The sequence below is a fragment of the Dermacentor variabilis genome, chromosome 1 (genome assembly GCF_050947875.1).
Source record: "Dermacentor variabilis isolate Ectoservices chromosome 1, ASM5094787v1, whole genome shotgun sequence".
In the NCBI taxonomy this organism is placed as follows: Eukaryota; Metazoa; Arthropoda; class Arachnida; order Ixodida; family Ixodidae; genus Dermacentor; species Dermacentor variabilis.
Genome location: NC_134568.1, coordinates 45860115 through 45878921, shown reverse-complemented (window position 1 = coordinate 45878921; position 18807 = coordinate 45860115). Strand labels below are relative to the sequence as shown.

Sequence of the window (18807 nt, the reverse complement as noted above, 5' to 3'; positions counted from 1 at the left end):
CTGGCGATACCTTCTTTGACATTGCAGCGCACGTTTTCCAGGCTGCCATCCTTTTTTTGCTCGGCTATCAAAGCCGACCGGCTGACTTTTAGCAACCTATCAAGTCCGTCTGACGTAGGCGCGATGAGCAAATCAGTAGATAGCTCTTCTAACTTTCCCGAATCGGGATTTTCCTCTCCAGTATCTGGCGCCTTCAACGCTACAGACTCAATTTTATTCTGTTCGGGCGTGCTCTGAATATCAGCTTGCTGCGCCTCTGACCCTCTTTCGTTGTTTGATAACGTCGGCCCCGCAACCACCGCCTTTGCAGCGAGCTCCCGAACCTTCGATCTGGTTAAGGCCTGAACACTAGCTTCACCAAACAAAAGCCCCTTCTCGCGCAGGAGGTGATCGGACCTGTTTGAAAATAGGTACGGGTACTGGGGTGGCAGCATAGATGACACTGCCGCCTCTGTCTCAAGCGCTCCGAAAGGTCCTTCAATAAGCACCTTTGCTACTGGCAGACACACGCTATGAGCTTCCACGGCTTGCTTGATCCACGCGCACTCGCCTGTGAACATATGGGGTTCTACGTAAGATGGGTGAACTACATCCATCGTAGCTGCGGAATCGCGAAGCACTCGGCACTCTTTCCCGTTCACGAGGAGGTCTCGCATGTAAGGCTCGAGAAGCTTCATGTTCTCGTCAGTGCTGCCTATTGAAAAAAACACAACTTTTGGTGTTGTTTCCGGACACTGCGCCGAAAAGTGACCCGGCTTCTGGCACGTATAACAAACGCGCGCTTGCCTCATCTCGAACCGCTTTCTGCGTTCGGCTTCGGCTGCCGCCGTCTCCTTAGGTTCGGTCGCACTGCTTCCACTCGCATCCGCACTACGCGTGTTCCCCTTTGCTCTCATGGGTGTGAACTTCGGCCTCTCAAACTTCGAGCCAAATTCACCCTTTTGACCGTCCTTAGCTCCGCGAGCTCGACGCGTCACAAACTCCTCGGCTAGCTCAGCGGCTCTAGCCACCGTACAAACGTCTGGCCTATCCAAGACCCAGTATCGCACGTTCTCCGGTAACCGACTATAAAACTGTTCTAGCCCGAAACACTGCAGAACTTTATCGTGGTCACCAAACGCTTTCTCTTCTTTGAGCCACTCCTGCATGTTCGACATAAGCCTATACGCAAACTCTGTATATGACTCACTTCTGCCTTTCTCATTTTCCCGAAACTTCCGACGGAACGCCTCCGCAGACAGCCGGTACTTTTTTAGAAGACTCGATTTCACTGTGTCGAAATCCTCTGCCTCCTCTCTATCCAAGCGAGCGACTACGTCGGCCGCCTCGCCGGGTAACAAAGTGAGCAAGCGCTGTGGCCACGTTTCCCGAGAGAACCCCTGCTTCTCGCACGTTCGCTCAAAGTTAACCAGGAACAAACCAATGTCCTCTCCAAGCTTAAACGGCCGCATCAGGTCAGTCATTTTGAACAATACGCGTTCTCCTGCACCGTGTGCCTGACTTCCATTACGAGCGCGTTCCATCTCTACCTCAAGACGCTTCATTTCCAAAGCGTGTTGACGGTCACGCTCTTGTTGCTCTCGCTCTTTCTGTTCTTTAAGTTCGCGCTCCTGTTTCTCTTTTTGCTCTTTAAGTTCGCGCTCCTGTTTCTCTTTTTGCTGTTTAAGTTCGCGCTCCTGTTTCTCTTTTTGCTCTTTAAGTTCGCGCTCCTGTCTTTTTGACCTCTCCTCAATAGTCTCAAGGCATTCCGACAGCTCGTCATCCTCAGCCTCTAACTCAAGAATAGTCCTTAGCAGTTCAGGTTTTCTGAGTTTGTCTGAGACATCCAGACCCAACTCTCTTGCAAGCTCCAACAATTTCGGTTTGCGCAACGACTTCAAATCCATGGCTGCTCTGAATGCTGCTTTCTCTACTGCTTACTATTGTCTTGCCGCAAACTAACCCGGCAGCAACGACAACCACAATTACCAGCTCTGTTTCTGACACTAACAAAAAGCCTGGCAAAGCTCAGAAGAAGAAAGTCCCGCACTCACCAAACCTCGCAGGCAGGAATTCCGCGCAGTCGTTCCGCTGCAGGCAACCAGTCGTCACACAGGGCTCGTTGCACTGCTCCCGGATCGTCGTTGAGCTGCTCAGCATACCGTCAACTGCATCTCTTCGCTGCTGGCCTCCGTTGTCGCGATCTCACCGCTGGCAGACAGTTGTTTGAAGTCGGAGGCGATCTCACCGCTGCCAACCAGATGTTTGGATCGCACCGCTTGTACGATCTGTTGGGAACTCGGCGCTGACGCCCGTGGTTGTACCTGGGTCGCAAGCCCCAAGGGTAGCGTTGGCCTGGCGGCCTGGGGTACAACTGGAAGCATCCGAAGGTCCCGGCAAAGCATGAGTCGACTGGTAACAACGAAACAACTTGTTTATTTTAACATCGCAAAGAGTTGGCGGTCAGGTTGACCGAAGTAGAGAGACGGGAGAGCACTTCACTCAACAGAAGAAATCGGAGCCCTCCTTTTGGCGTCCGGGGGCAGCTGTTTTTATACTCTCGCAGTTGAGGGCAAGAAGGAACCCCTCAAAAGACGAGCACGTGAATGTACAATGGGCTAATGGTGACGCACACTGTCGTAGCGATGCCGTAGCACCATGTCGAGCACGATCTCGTAGCACCCTGTCGAGCACGATCTCGTAGCACCCTGTTGTAGCGCTGCCGTAGCACCATGTCGAGCACGATCTCGTAGCACCCTGTTGTAGCGCTGCCGGTCGGGCACAATGACTGTAATGAGAGGATGATCCCTGCTTTGGCATCGCCTGTTTCGGGCACAATGACTGGAATGAGAGGATGATCCCTGCTTTGGCATCGCCTGTTTCGGGCACAATGACTGGAATGAGAGGATGATCCCTGCTTTGGCATCGCCTGTTTCGGGCACAATGACTGGAATGAGAGGATGATCCCTGCTTTGGCATCGCCTGTTTCGGGCACAATGACTGGAATGAGAGGGTGATCCTTTGCGGTCGCATCGCCGCAGTCGCGCCTGGAAACACCTGCCGATGAGTGTTGCGGCGACGACGATCGGGCCAAAATGTCTGCCGCCCCGCCGCAGTCGCGCCGGCAAAACCACGTGTCGCAGGCGAAACGCAACATCATATAGTCCGATTGCGCTTCGAGCTGCGTCAGCAAAGTGATGGAAAGAATAATTCTTGCTCGCTTGGAATGGTACCTAGAGCGGTTTATCATCTATCCGGACGCCATGACGGGCTTTCGTCGAGGTCGCTCGTCCATCGACAGCGTCATTGACATCGTAACCTGGGTCCGAAATAAAAAAAAGCCTCAAGCGCCTATCAGTGGCACTTTTTCTAGATATCAAAGGAACATACGACAACGTCGCCCCCCCCCCCCCCCCCCATGAGGCCATACTAAACTCTCTTGAGGCTGTGGAAGTTGATGGCCGGATGTATCATTGGATTCGGGACTATTTGACTGAGAGGTGCTGTTTCTTACAAACCGAAGACGGCCCAACTTCAGAAGATTACATCTGCCGTAGTGTGCCGCAGAGTGGAGTGTCGAGCCCTATTTTGTGCAACATCGTCCTGGTAGGACTAGCGGATTACTTACCGCGGAGAGTTCATGTCTCAATATACGCCGACGGCATTTGCATCTGGGCCTCTGCGGTGAATCGCCCTCAGGTACGAGCCAGGCTTCAGCGGGCGGCAACCATGACGGCGTCTTATATCTGAGAATAAGACCTCAGTGTGTCTACAGAAAAGTGCGCATTGGTTGGCTTTACGCGCAAATAAATGTTATTGTATCCTGTTTGAATCAACGGTCAAGCTGTATCCTATGTTAGGACGCATCGCTGTCTAGGTGTCATCATTGACCGCAACCTCTCGCGGAGCCCTCACTGCGTCTATCTGAAGAAGAAGTTAGTTGCCATTGCTCAGGTCTTCAAATTTCTCTGCGTGAAAAACTGGGGTACACCACTTCATTCTATGATGCAGCCGTACAGAGTACTGTTTCTCGGTCTCCTACGTTACAGTCTATCAGTGTTGTCAAATGCATGCAAGACAAGCTTTCGAGCTTTGGAGAGCATACACGGTCAAACCCTACGCACGTGTTTAGGGCTGCCCCGGTGCACCTCAACAGCAGAAACAATTGCCATCGCGGGAAACCATATGATCCAGACACATGTAGCTGTCGACTCCCACAGATCGCATATTCGCCATCTGTCAAGGATCCCCGACCATCATTTGGCCTCCCTACCAGCCGAGAGACCTGAAGCGACCTTTTCAAGAGTGATTAGTGCTCAGGAAGAGTGCATACCGCAATCTTTTACACCGGCGGCAAAGCCTTCACCTCCCCTGTCGTGCCTGCGACAGCCTCAAGTGAATTTTGCCATTCCTGGAATTACGAAAAAGGCGAACTATCCATCGCCGGCTTTGAAGCATCGTACGCTCCTATTACTGCACCAGACGTATCATGACCACATACATATATATACCAATGGTTAGACCTCATCTACCAGCTCAACTGCCGCATTCGTCGTTCCAGCTAAGCAGGTTGCAGTTAGATTCAAATTGTCACGCATGACTACATCTACGTCGGCAGAACTTGCAGCTCCCCATGTCACTATGACGTACGTCACCGAAGAACCAACAGAGAAATGGGTCGTATTTGGTGATTCTAAGGCAGCTCTTGACAGTATCAAGTCTGCATTACATCACAGAACTTACGAGCAGATGATATCTGACATCAGGGAAGTGCAGCACCATGCTCTGGAAAGCGGGCACAACATTATATTTCAATGTATTCCTGATCACTGTGGCATCGTCGGCAACAGCCTAGCTGATGACATGTCTGCCCGGTCTGCCCACGAAGATACCCAAACGCGTCAAACACCTTTGGCGAAGTCGGACGCTGCCAGGGAACTTCGCCTACTGGCACGCAAAGAGTCACAAGATATCTGGAGTTCAAGTGTCTTCAATGGACGATCACATAAACTTGACCCCACTCTACAGCTACAACTGCCACCTAGCCTTTCCCGCAGCGAAACAACCTTGCTTCGCCGCTGGTGGCTGGGAGTGGCGTTCACGAACGCATACTCCTATCGTTTGGGAATGGTCGACAGCCCGATGTGCGACTCCTGTGGGTGCGAGGAAACCATCGAGCACCTATTGTGTACCTGCCCTTGCTACGATGTACAACGCCTCTCTCTGCAGCCAACTTTACACCGACTAGACTCAAGACCACTCACCGAGTCAAAGATATTCGGACCGTGGCCACACCCGTCACTGGCACGAAGAGCGATTCGTGCACTAGTACAATACTTGAAGTGCACCGGCTTGAGAGGCCGTTTATAGTGTCCCTGTGCATCCTCCCACACCCATTCAGTACTTACTCTGCCTTTTTTTCCTATTTCTATTCCCCTTTCCCCCACCCCCAGTGTAGGGTAGCAAAGCGGGTGCTCTTCTGGTTGACCTCCCCTGCCTTTCCTGTGCTTTCTCTCTCTCTCTCTTTATTGTTAGGTGTAACAAGATTCTGAGTTGGGAACAGTATGTAGATTTCTATGTTACCTTCAAATGTAGAATCCTGACAACAGATAATCGTACATAGCCTCCCCAACGCAACGTTTATTTAGCAGACGAGTACGTTATGCTGAACCACAGTCGTCGGGAGCCCACACTCCCCAGTATGTAGATAAAAGCTAACGAGACAAGAACTTACTGGACAAAAAGCCATAATTTATTTAGTGTTGCTTGCTTTTAGGCTAGTTGGTGCATGTCGAACAATAATGAATTTTGCCCTAAAAACCCGATCACAGGGAGAGGAAAATACAAAGACAAGAAAGTTCTCGTCCTGTCCTTATGTCCTACCCTCTGTGTGACCGTCCTTTTGGCAGTAAATTTATGATTGTTCGTCGTCTATTTGTCACGAAAAGCTCCTGAGGCGGCGACCATAAGGCGTGAAAAGGGCTACTAATGGCACATTGAAGAGCCGATGATGGCCTCGAGAAGATTTCTTCGTTCGCCAGAGATCTACGCAGCCACATGGGGTTAATGCGTACACCTGTATGGCACTACGATCGGATTCACCGCGTTTCCGTTATGCGTGGCCCGTCAGACTTACGATGATGTCGAACGTTAATGTTGGAAGTGCTCCGGACTGGCTGAGAGCGCAGATCTGGTTGAGGTACATCAGCATCGAGTTGCTCCACGCGCTAGCGTAGATGCACATGGTGTTCTCATGACAACGCTAGATTTTCAGTGAGGGAGGTGTATAACATTTGCCGGATTGATTTGAGGAAGTCGTGCGAGGGCGACCGGAGGGCTGACGAGATATCGTGCGCTGGATGACTCACAGTGTATTAGCTTGCATCCTTGTACGGCGTCGTTGTGCGGGTTGTCTTGTTCGCACGTCGCGCACGCCGTTTGCCATTAAGAATGCCCTGAACGACGTGCCTATGTATGCTTTAGCTTTATTTAACTCACACCAAAGATGGCGCTTGGAAGGAGTAGCTTGCATAAAGTCAAGTAACTCTAGGTCCGTATGCAGTGGGACCTGTACTTGGGCTAGTTGGTTGATAGACATTTTAGGACTTTAGCGCTAAAACACCGTCGCGACACAGAGAAAAATAGAACCTTAACTAGAGCGCGCGCTGGTGGTGTTGTGGTTTCGTTCTCTGCGTCGGGTCTGTGTTTTAACGCGGCAGTTCTAAAGTGCCAGGTACGCATGGCCGCCAGTAACATCATCACCATTTCTAGCCTTTCACCATTTATTTCAAGACGATGATGAAACGCCACAATTTTCTTCTTGACAGGCGTAGACAAAATTGCGGCACTCAAAAGAAAACGAAAAGATTGCTGGCCAAACGTTTCGCGACGTCCGAATTTACCTAATCTCGATATGTCACCTGGGTGGAGAAGGTAGCGAGTACGAAGTGTGCAAATGGACAATGATAGGAATACGGACCGATCTTGCTTTTTTGTTAGAATCACATTCAGTGGGGTACGTGACTGATATTGAGGGTATCGAATGCATGGTGGCTCAGTGGCTATGACGTTTTGCTGCAGAACACGATTAGATTTGTTGCCGCGGTTGCTATGTCCATTCCAATGGGGGCGGAATGCAAAATGCGCTCGTGTGCCATGCTTTGCGTTCAACCCCATGGGTTCAGTAATTGACCCAGAGCCGCCCTACATTACATTCGTATCTTGAAATGAACTGTTCAATTTCGGAATGTTAACCAGCACAAAAATTCCCCCGCCCCCCTCCCTGCATGTTGCAATGCTGCTTTTTAGAGAAAGATGAATTTGTGAGCAGGCATGCAGAACTTGATTGTTAACACGAGAAATAATATGCAGATATCTTAAACCTCTTATTTGGTTTGCCCGCTGAGTTACAACGCAGCCCACAGTTCGCGCCTACAGTTCATTTTGAAACTGTTCTGGGAAGCTAATCGATTAAAGATACTTACCTATTACTCGCTAATGTCTGCAGGCAAATGTGTCTGGCGGATCTGCTTGGTCGTGTTTGGTATACGCCACATGCACATGGCTCTTTCACAAGAACACATGTGGGGTCCTCCGCACAGCCAAGTTATTCGGGGTTCTTCACTATTATGCCCATTTTATAGGTTACGGCACTCCAAGTTGGCCGAACTGCACGCCATAAAATGAAGCTGGGGCATAATTCCGCACGCCAAGGCCTGCTCTAGAGAGCGAGAGATTAGCTATTTGCTGCCTTGGATCGTTTCGAAACGCTCGTAGCTGAACTCCACACACTAAACATTTTAACACCCTTAAGGGTGTAAATCAGTTTGTCGCCAGACGAACACCCTAAGGGTGCTATTGTCTACACCCTACAGTTGGGGTGCCATTAAAGCACCCTAGAGGAAGGGTGTCCAGCAAAATAAATTTAGGGTGTAGGGGTGCAAGTCCATATTAACACCCATCTATGTGGGTGTTGGAAGGGTGTACCCCTTTTATTTCTAGTGTGTATGGAAGGCAGGTTCGGCAGTACACGCCTTCAATTACTACTGTGTACAGCAATCCACGCGTAACTCTCGCGTGTGTCCGAAGGTTCAAGTTCGGCTACCAAATGCACCATCGAACAGCCGGCCTTGAAGCTTCGATGGGCACACACACACCTATACGTGTGGATCACATTACATATTAGTAATTCACGGTGTATATTGCAAAATCTGTCTTCGCTGCACAAATACAACCTAGCAAATGTCACTTTTGAGCATGTATATCAACACTAACGGTTATCACGATTTCCAGATCCACATAACATGCAATACAGACTGGTAGGATATATGCTGCATTTTCAAGAAAAATGGAAATATATTTATTGCATGCTGCAATACAGAGTACAAGATATACATAAATCACCGGAAATATAAACATGCACAATCACCAAACACATCGGTAACTACAAGAACATGTACATTTCCCACAAAGGTATCTAAAATATATGTATTGATCAAATCTGTTATTAGAGAAGAAACTATGTATAGCGGCACTGAAAGAGCCTGAGTTGACCTCGCAGTGTTTCGGGCCACATAAAGGAATAAATTTTCAGGATAAGGCTTAATGAAAGAAAATTCAAGTTTTGATGCCTTGAAAAAAAAAAAGGGATATTGCAAAGGTGAATTAGGGAAGCAATTGAAATGCAGAGCAAACGCACAAGACACCTGTTATTTTGTAAGCTAATGTAATCGCAAAGCATTATGAAAAGTTTGGAAAGTCGATATAAGCATAACTGGCCAACATTTTTCGAACTGAAACGATACTTTCCAAGCGTAGACGTGCTTTAAGTGAGGCTTAAGCCAACAGCATTATTGCTAATTTTCTCTTTCTAACAAGATTACTTGAGCACGAAAAATATGTAGAATTTTTTAGTGCCTACATAGTTTGTCCTCTTTTGTGAAACGAGAGTTCTCTGTGCTAAAAGGTGCTGTGTAGCAGATTTTCGAACTACAATTCCAGTTTCTATAATTTTTTGTCTTGTAACCCGAAGGCACTGGTACATATACAATATGTAGTTTGAAAATAGGTTCTTTTCTTACTATAAATCAAGAGTGAATATTCCACATTTGCTATTGTGTGGGTGCAAAGTGCAGTAGAAGGCCTGATAAAAGCAAACCACTGTTGAGTAAACGATTTTGCTGAGCACGAAAGGTGGACAGTGTTTTAAAATACATAGTACATTTCTAAATTATTTGCACTTAGATGCAATAATACAAGATTAAGGTTTGCTGTAGCATGTGAGTATGCAAATTAGCAAATATGGTTTAATAAATTAGCCATACTCTGGTTACTAAAAGAACACAGGCAGTCATGTAAAAGATCAAGTTAAATATCACACTGCTAACATTTACCTGCAAATGGTCGTATCAAACATAAGAAATATACTGAAAAAGGTGCTTTCTTGGGATAGTTGGCAATTAATGAGAAAAAATTACGTACAGCGTGAATTACAAGGTCTGCGAGAGACGACAGACTGCACTGACTTCCAATAATATTTTATTGCGTTGCCACATTGTGTGTATGTATACAAGAGCGGGCATGCGCAGAAAATGAGTCACAAGGGGCGTCTAACAGCAAGTCATTGTACTAAGTACGTGGTCACCTGAAAAAAAAAACATTATAATTTCTATCTCATGAAATACAATACTTCACTAGGGTCAGCGTGATAGAGGGGGCACTAACGCACACACTACCCAGTTTTCTGGTGAAATTTGCTTCTATAATTTCCCGGATGACCTGTGTCTCGCTAAATCTTCCGTATCTTCAAAGAGGGGCACGCAGCCAGTTCCAGGGCAATGGATGCCGAAGTGGCCTTGAACAATGTTATGGACGTTATAGTGCACTCTTAAACGATCATTTAGGCACCCGCCTGTCCATCCAACGTATTTAGTGCCTCAAAATAGGGGAATATGGTAAACCAAATTCGTTGCGCATATCTCAAAACGTTTTCTGTGCCCGACAGAGCAAGAACTCTGATGCGATCCAGGCGCGTTTACCCACTTACAGAGCTTTGCAGCTTTTCCGGGCTTGAGAAAAGGGCTGTGATTCCTGGAGGTTGCCGAATCTTTTTAGCCTATCGGAGACATCATGCACATACGGTGGCACTGCGAATCGATGTCTTTCAACGGGCTGGTTCCTTGACTGAGCAGGCTCATCACGGTTTGTGCCCCTCAGAAGCTGCTCCGCTATGGCTGAAATTAAGGCCAAAGGGTATACTCAACCCTAGAAAGGCGATCAACCTGTGCAGCAAGATTATGTTGCATCTCGTGTGAGCAAGATTTATTGAGGCTGTTAAGGATGCAAAACTTTTAATACCTCATTTAACGAGGTTTGAGTGTGCAGAGTTAAAGGGCAAGAGTGACTTCTTACTTCTCGGTTCGAAGCACCAGCCTCAGATCTACAAAGCGCGAGGAATCATCAATGGGGACCTCATGCGCTAGTTGTAGAGGCTTTCTTAAACATCTCCAAGACTCCCGAAGCAGCAGGCTCGAAAGCGTGATCAGTGCAATCAATAAATACCAGGTAGCCATTTACAAACCTGCACAATTTGACAGGAGATGCACTAGGTGACCTTCAATATCGAAATCATGAGCTAGATAAATAACACATAGTTGCGGCGTGAGGCATGATCCTATACAAACACCATTTATTTGTATATTGTGAAGGATCATGCTTGGCGCCGCCACTGATATTTATCTAGCTAATCATGACTGAAACATTCAAGGTCACCTGGATGCGTCTCATGTTGTCAAAGTGTGCAGGTTTGTGGACGACTACTTGGTATTTATTGATTGCACTGATCACGCTTTAGAGCCTGCTGCTTTGGGAGACTTGGAGATCTTTAAGAGCTGCAGCCTCTAGAACTAACAAATGAGGTCCCCATTGATTCTTTGCACTTTCTAGATCTCAGGCAGTGCCTTGAAAACAAACAGGTGTGCTAGTGCTTTGAACCGAGAAGTAAGAAGTCACTCTGCACATTCAAAGCTTGTTAAACGAGGTATTGTGAAGTTTTGCGTCATTAACAGCCTCAATAAATCTTGCTCACATGAAATGCAAGATAGTATAGCTGCACAGGTTGATCACCTTTCTTGGGCTGGCTACCCTTTGGCCTTAATTTCAGCCATAGCAGAACAGCTTCTGAAGGGCACAAAACGTGATGAGCACAGTCAAGGTACCAGCCGGTTGGAAGACACAGGTTCGCAGTGCTACCGTATGTGCATGATGTCTCCGATAGGCTAAAAAAGGTTTCGGCAACCTCCAGGAATCCCAGTCCTTTTCTCAGCCCCGGAAAAGCTGGCAAAGCTCCGTAAGCATGTAAAAGCGCCTAAATCGCGTCAAGAGTTCTTGCTCTGTCAGGCACAGAAAAGATTTTGCGATATGTGCACCGAATGTGGTTCACCATATTTCCGTTTTGAGGCAGTAAATACGTTGGACGGACAGGCAGGTGCCTAAATGATCGTTTAAGAGTGCACTATAACGTCCATAACACTGTTCAAGGCCACTTGGGCATTCATTGCCGGGACTGCCGCTGCATGCCCCTCTTTGAAGATACGCAAGTTCTAGCGAGACACAGCTCACCCGGTACATTATTGAAGCTGATTGCACCAGGAAATTGGGTAGTGTGTGCGTTAGTTCCCCCTTTATCACGCTGACCCCTAGTGAAGTCTTGTATCTCCACAGATAGAGATTGTGATTTTTTTTTCGTGACCATGTTCTTAGTACATTGACTTGCTGTTAGAACACCCCTTGTGACTGCCCTTCATTTTCTGCACCCCCCCATGACCCCTCTTGTGCATAAACACACTATGTGGCAACGCAATAAAATATTGTTGGAAGTCAGCGCAGTGTATGTCATCTCTCGCAGTCCTTGTCCTTCCCACTGTACATCATTTTTTATACTGCATAGTGAATATTAATTGATTCAAAATTAGAAAAATATAGTACACATCTGAGCTGCAAAAATGCAATTGATGCAGCAAATGACGTTTAGCTTGCCAAAAGAAAAAAATGTTCACGGTTAACCACGAGGTGCAGGGACTCCATTCTCTGAGGATCTTGACCAATAAATGCAGCGCATGGCATTGCTGGAATCTTGCATCCTGCATTAGCAAAATAAGAGAATCATGAGAGTTCAGTCTGTGCAATTACACATGTACACTGTGGAAAATTTGATAAGGCAACAAGCTCCTGAAAGTAACAAACTTAATTAATGTGACTGGGAACAATGCACAGCTCAGGCAACTGGGCAAGACAGGTGAAAGGTAGAAATTTTTATTTTGCAAATTTAGGAATTGCATTTACTGTGAACACTAAACCACTATGTCACTTTGAATACTAGGCACATACAGCAGCAAAAGCAAATAAATTTACAGTAGCCTTTTCACCATAGAAAATAAGAGTGAACTAAATTTAATGACACTACCAATGACATCTCTCAACAGACATTTGTCCAAGAGTGTGTATGTGACCTTAATATAAATTGACATGAAATCTGCAATATATCCCTGCATTACACTTTATAAGTACTGCAGCTGAGAACCTTACGGGATATGGCACATTAAGACTGACATGCACAAGACATTAAAAAATGGCTGTTTTTACACAACATTATTACACTAGGAGACGAAGAGTAGTTTTACAGAGAGTGCACACAAAATGAAAATGAGGGAACCCCCACTGGCATTCTCATTTGCCTTGATATACCTGCATCCGGCCCAACAATCTCCAACTCTCCAATGCAGTTTATTAGACCATTTCTGTATACTGAAATTTATTGTGTATTTCTTATTTAATAATTTAGTAAGAACTGACATTTCGGCATACTTTCCTTGAAAATTTAGCATGTGTTAACTATTTTCCTTAGAGCAGGCCCCTTTCTTTCAATGGGTTAGCTTGGCGATATGGTGACAAGTAGTATTCCCAAAGATCATAAGTTTAAATAAACTTATGATCTTTGGGAATTGTATATAAGTGTTCATGTTCAATGAACCTCAGAGCCACAACCATTTCTCATCCTGTGTTGCCACTACCCGCATGAGTCGCTATGGTTGCAAATTGGCTACCCACCCTCTCCCGCCTAAAAGTACGTTTTTCCACATGGAAAAACACCACAGCATTGCATTTGATTGAATGAGTCCTCCTGTGCATGTTTTTTTTTCTCATCTTGTAATGGCTAGGTTCAACATGGTCAAGTTGTCTGAAAACTGCCAAGCCCAAACCAATACTTTGTGTAGTTTCAAAATTATGAAACATTCATTTTTCAAGACTTGTCCCAAATTAAACATGAGGCAGATTTTCATGATGCAAATGAGGAAAGGTTGTGCTTAGTGACAGTGATAGGCCTACTATATCATGCAAAACTGTGTGAAATGACATATGCTTGCAATATTCATGAGCAGCTAGCTCAGTACAAGAAATAGGCGCAATGCCTGCGGAAATGTTTTTTAACACCCATGAGAGGTCCTAGTTTCTTGTAATTTCTTCAAATCCCTTGCAGTCTAAATTGCAATCCGGCGCATTTTGATATAGTATTTGAAATAAAAACAGGTGAAATTTTAAGGTTTTGAGAATTATACGGGATTAAATTAAAGGTAGCAGAGTAATGCAACGAGCAAATAACAAGCTCATTGCATAGAGTAAAGAAATATTCCTTTCCTGCAAAAACATTGGTAGCAGGAAGGTCATACGAAATTAGCACTGAATGCACAATAAAGAATATCATGCTGGAATGCTCCAGTCTGTGAATATTCTTGCACAAAGAAAATCCTAATTATGAAAGGCCGTCAAGAAAATGCAAGTGTATGCTTTGGATCAGCAGTCATACCTGCAGTATGCAGTACAATCGGCAATATTTAAAAACACACACAACTGCACATAATATCAAGCTTAGGCCGCCAAGGAGCCTCAGAGTTTTAAATTATAACTTGACTTACTATATTAAACTTCACACCTTTATCTACTTACAATGTTGTCTTCCCAACTGCTTCCTAGAAGACATCAACCATCTATCTGCCTGAAGGCGAACGCAAGTGGCTTGCTCTTGATGGAGGGCACTAAGGCTGGGCATTGTGAAATTGCTGCTATCATCTGCATGACCTGCGAGAAACAACGCTCTAAGTTCAAGATAAACAACTGCTAATAGAATGAAAGACAAGATCACTGGCAATGAGCCTCGTTTTGATTTGCACGAGAAAAGCAAAAAATATGGACTTCGTGCTGCTTACTGAAAAATAATAATATTTGGGGTTTTACGTGCCAAAACCACTTTCTGATTATGAGGCACGCCGTTGTGGAGGACTCCGGAAATTTTGACCACCTGGGGTTCTTTAACGTGCACCTAAATCTAAGCACACGGGTGTTTTCGCATTTCGCCCCCATCGAAATGCGGCCACCGTGGCCGGGATTCGATCCCGCGACCTCGCGCTCAGCAGCCCAACACCATAGCCACTGAGCAACCACGGCGGGTTGCTTACTGAAAAAGAAGCAAGCTTCCTTCCAGATGTTGCAGTCATGCATTAACATTGTCACAGAGCTGCACGTTTGTATGCTTATATGCTGCTTTTGCTACTCTGCCAGCATGCTTTGCATAGCTTATTATTTCAAGTTATATTGATCATTGTGTTTTCTTCCCAATTTTTGGCAAATAGCACCAGCAAAGAAGTAGCTCACTTACACACACACTCCCTTGTGAGGAGTGAATTCACATACACGCACGCATGCATGCGCGCGCGCACACACACACGCACACACAACAAACACACAAGCCTCTGCCACATAAGCAGCTTCCCACGCTTGACACACTGCATTTTTATCCTTTGACACTCCTACTGCTAAGGCATAAAAAAGCCTTCGTGTGACTAACCCCCAACTCCTCAACCTACACTTCCAGCTTAAACACTTTCTCGAGAGCCAGTACAAGCCTTCCAGCTTCCCCAGTTCTCCAAACTGTAGTTACGAATTTCAATAGGGCTATAGGCGACAGCTCTCGAAGGGCATGCAAACTACCAGGAAAGACCTAAAGCTTGCATATGATACCTCTAAAGCACAACAACAACACTCCAAATTTTCAAAATTCATTAGAGCTCCTGAGGACAATTGCTATAAACCTAGGACGTCTCGAATAACCTGCTGTTCACAATTTCAGCGGTTGTCTGTATCAACGGAAATGTGGGCTAATGGGAAATTCACGTCTTTAAGATCAGAATTAGTGTAATGGTGAAACACACTACCAGATTTCTTAATCATTTATTTATGCTCTGGATGTAACGTTCCCTTTAGAATAACAATCAAGGATATCAATTCATCAGGGCAGAGGAGGGAAAAAGGAGGAAGCGTATACCTGACGCCTTCCCACTGATCCTCCTGATAAACGGCGCCTCATACAGCAGTTGTCCAGGTTGGCTTGAAATCAAACTCGGGTTTCAGGCGGCAACACTCGCTGCACCAAATTGGAAGAGTTTTATTGCGAGTAAAACTCTACCGGCCTTATGCAATACATATGCACGCACACAAAAGCACGCACTCGCGCGCACACAAATATACGCACTCTCAAAGCGCAGACACAAAAGCACGCACGCGCACATTGATAAACACAAACAAGCACACATACATGCAGGCAGACACGCTATCACGTGCACGCACACACAGCGACCCACACAGAAAGAAGCTCACAAAACACGTACGCACTAGACACACGCAAGCACGCCGGCCCATACAAACCGGCATGTACAGTACGCGCGCGCGCACGCGCACACACGCGCACAAACACACACACACACACACACACACAAAGCGAGCTGAGCGCACGCACACACACGAATCGAGCCGAGCGCGAGCACGCACACACGCACAGACAAAACGGGCCGAAAACATGCTAAAGGCGCCCGGCAAGCAGCAACAGCAGCACGCGACTGCATCAGGGAGAACCAATACCGCGCCAGTTCTTTCGAAAGGTGGCAAAGTCAGTCGTCCTTTTTCTACGCGACGCAAAAGTGGTCGACCACATTACAAGAAGCCACGCTGAACGCACAAAACAATCACATCTACGAACGTTCAAGCGCTGAGAAACAAAGCGTAACTATGCAGGCGCACCGCGCCCGATATAAGAAGGGGCGCGATCGAGGTAGTTAACTTGCCCTACTAGGAGTGCAGCTGCTCTTGCTCTTACATTAGTGAATTATATGCTACGAGATCACAGTAAGAAACTCCTAGAGCGAACAAAAACACGTAACCCACCAAAGAAATACCAAATAAATGGGCACTTGCCTGAAAATTCCCATTATGGCAGTACTACCGACCGCCGACACAGGGCACATTGCAACTGCTCGTCTCAGCGTCCGTGGATCCATCTTCCAGTGCGTACGAACGCTTTGCTTTGAAGTGGAGCACGAGTAACACACAAAGCACGGGCCACACCTTTTTCTACACCGCGCACAAAACTAATCACACGTGTAAAAATTGGAGGACGCTTAAGCTTCGCCTTCAAGAGTGGAACGCGAGAGCGTTCCCGTCGACCCACCAAGGGTTGTAAGACAACGGGCTACGGCGCAGCGACTACGCGCCACGCATCGGACGCGGTGAGCGTCGAGCAACGCAGCGTTCGGCGCGACAACGCAATGTGCGCCTGATCAAGCGACGCACGCCTGAGCCTTAGAAACAGCTCCTTTCTAAGGCAACCGCGTTCACTAGAGGCTCTTTTGTACCGCTTTGAAGCATCGAACTCGTGGCTCAGTGGTAACGTCTCCGTCTCACACTCCGGAGACCCTGGTTCGATTCCCACCCAGCCCATCTTGGAAGTTGCTTTTTATTTATGAAGTGCCTGCTGTGATTTATCGCTCACGGCCAACGCCGCGGACGCCGACGCCGACACCGACACCGACGCCGACGACACCGGCTTTTCTGCGACACGAGCTCTTTAACGCTATCGCGTTAAAATTATTTCGCGCAGCGCGAGACGCGAACGCATTTCATGTAGCGAGAGAATGCAATAATGGCGTAGCTTCCGCCTTCCCGTCCTGCCACGCGCCGAAGTGACGGCATGTGACTGTACAGCGTCCTCCCGTGACTTCTGGTCGCTTTTCATTGGGCAGGGGGCGGCCGCGCAAATTGAACGTTTATTCTGACAGGTTTGCTTGCTCGTATGGCCGCCTGTTTGCTGCTCATAGAGTTTCTCACTACATTACCTAGAGGGGAATCTGGCGCTGCTGCGCTGTGGTATGCATGGGAATGCCGGTATATTGTGGATTCGGATTGGCATCGTTCTCGTAGAGACAGGACACCTTTAAGACGCGCTTGGCAAGTACCGTTCCGTCTGTCACAATGATTCATTTTCTACTAGAACAGCACGTAAAAAGCTGTTTTAGCTTTATTATTACGCGAAAACATGTTTTGTTTAACTATGAGAACTTGTTATTGTGTGTACGACTACATGTTACGTAAAAAGTATCAGCGGGCCGCTAAAGTTGGAGGACAGACGACAAGCTTCGCGCTCGCTTTGAAACAGTTGGTCGTCTGTTCTTGCTTTTCTTCGCTTGATCATGCATCGTGGGTGAGTAAAGATGTAATATGCGTGAATGGAAACATTTTATGAAGATTTTACTTTGACAACGCGTTATTTGCGTAGCCATATCCACGTTTTAGACGAAGCCTCTTACAACACCAGCCAACACGAGCCTCGCAGACACATATACCGTGATTCCATGACGGCACGGTGCCCCCTTAAGAAACTCCCATAGACGGTGGCGCCAGATTACCCTCTAGGTGTTATAGTGAGAAACTCTATGTTGCTGCTGCTTCGTTCTGGTCCCCAACTAGAGCGGTGAGGCGGGTAGTTGTTACTACGTTTTGTGCCGAGCATTTTTTTTTTCGGGGGGGGGGGCGCAGTCTGTGCTGCATGACTGAGGGTACAGTACACAAATGGGGACCGTGAGCGAGACGATCGGCGCTCTTCTGCTGGTGCGATTAGATTATTTGCTGCGTCCGAACGAAGCAACCTTGCGAGCTCACAGCGTAGTTACAGCGATATCCTGGCTCGATAAAGACCCTCACATCTTGGTCGTGCGACAGCGACGCGTAAGCATTCATGAGGCGACTAAAGAATGTGTTTGTAAGAGCGTATGCTGTGGATATGCAATTACAGCTTTGACGACACCAGCCCCTAATATATAGGCTGAGCCTTACAAACTGTGTCCGAGGATGCGCTTAGAAAGCAGACCAGCAGCTTAGTAAAACTCTGAATAACTTAGGCAAGGTACGTGGAGATTCGGATTTGAGAACTTCCAGTGTGATCTCGCCGCTTTAAATGTCTTCGTTATGGCTTCACCAAGCAAATTGTGCGTTGATGCCATTGTACAGCAGAGGCTCGTCTAACAGCACGTCCCTGTTTGTTCAGCAATGTATCCACACAGCTTCTTTAATTTCGCCACTTTGTGTTGGGCTTTTAAGGACACCGAAACATTCGTGCAGAATTGTGCAAGTTGCTCGCGCGTTTTCATTCTGCTATTGCAGTTTGTCTTAGAAGTGTTTAATTGCATGATAATATAATTGTGAGCACAAAATATAGTGATAATTAAATTGTAAGTGAAAGTGCGTACATTTTCTCAATGATACATTTTGGAGTGGCCGTGATGCCAGTAACATCAGAATCCTAGAAAAAGATCGACAGTCACTTAGGAATGTGAAAACTTAATGACTTCATGGATGTACACTTGCAATTACCACGTGACCGTGATACGTCCTACATTGTCACGTGTCCTTTACAATTCTACCTTCATCTGCCGCAATCCACCT

General features: G+C 46.7%; 1 protein-coding gene and 1 long non-coding RNA gene across 4 annotated transcripts in view; one reads left to right on the top strand and one right to left on the bottom strand.

The window, feature by feature from the left end:
• Cad99C (cadherin 99C) overlaps window positions 1-18807 on the top strand; it is a 269869-nt gene that overhangs the window by 190323 nt on the left and 60739 nt on the right. The gene's annotated exons all lie outside the window — the stretch shown is intronic.
• Window positions 11809-16467, bottom strand: LOC142571109 (uncharacterized). Its single transcript, XR_012825756.1, has 3 exons — window positions 16285-16467; window positions 13984-14115; window positions 11809-12119 (listed from the first exon to the last, which is right to left on the bottom strand). It is a non-coding gene; the product is annotated as an uncharacterized LOC142571109 (long non-coding RNA).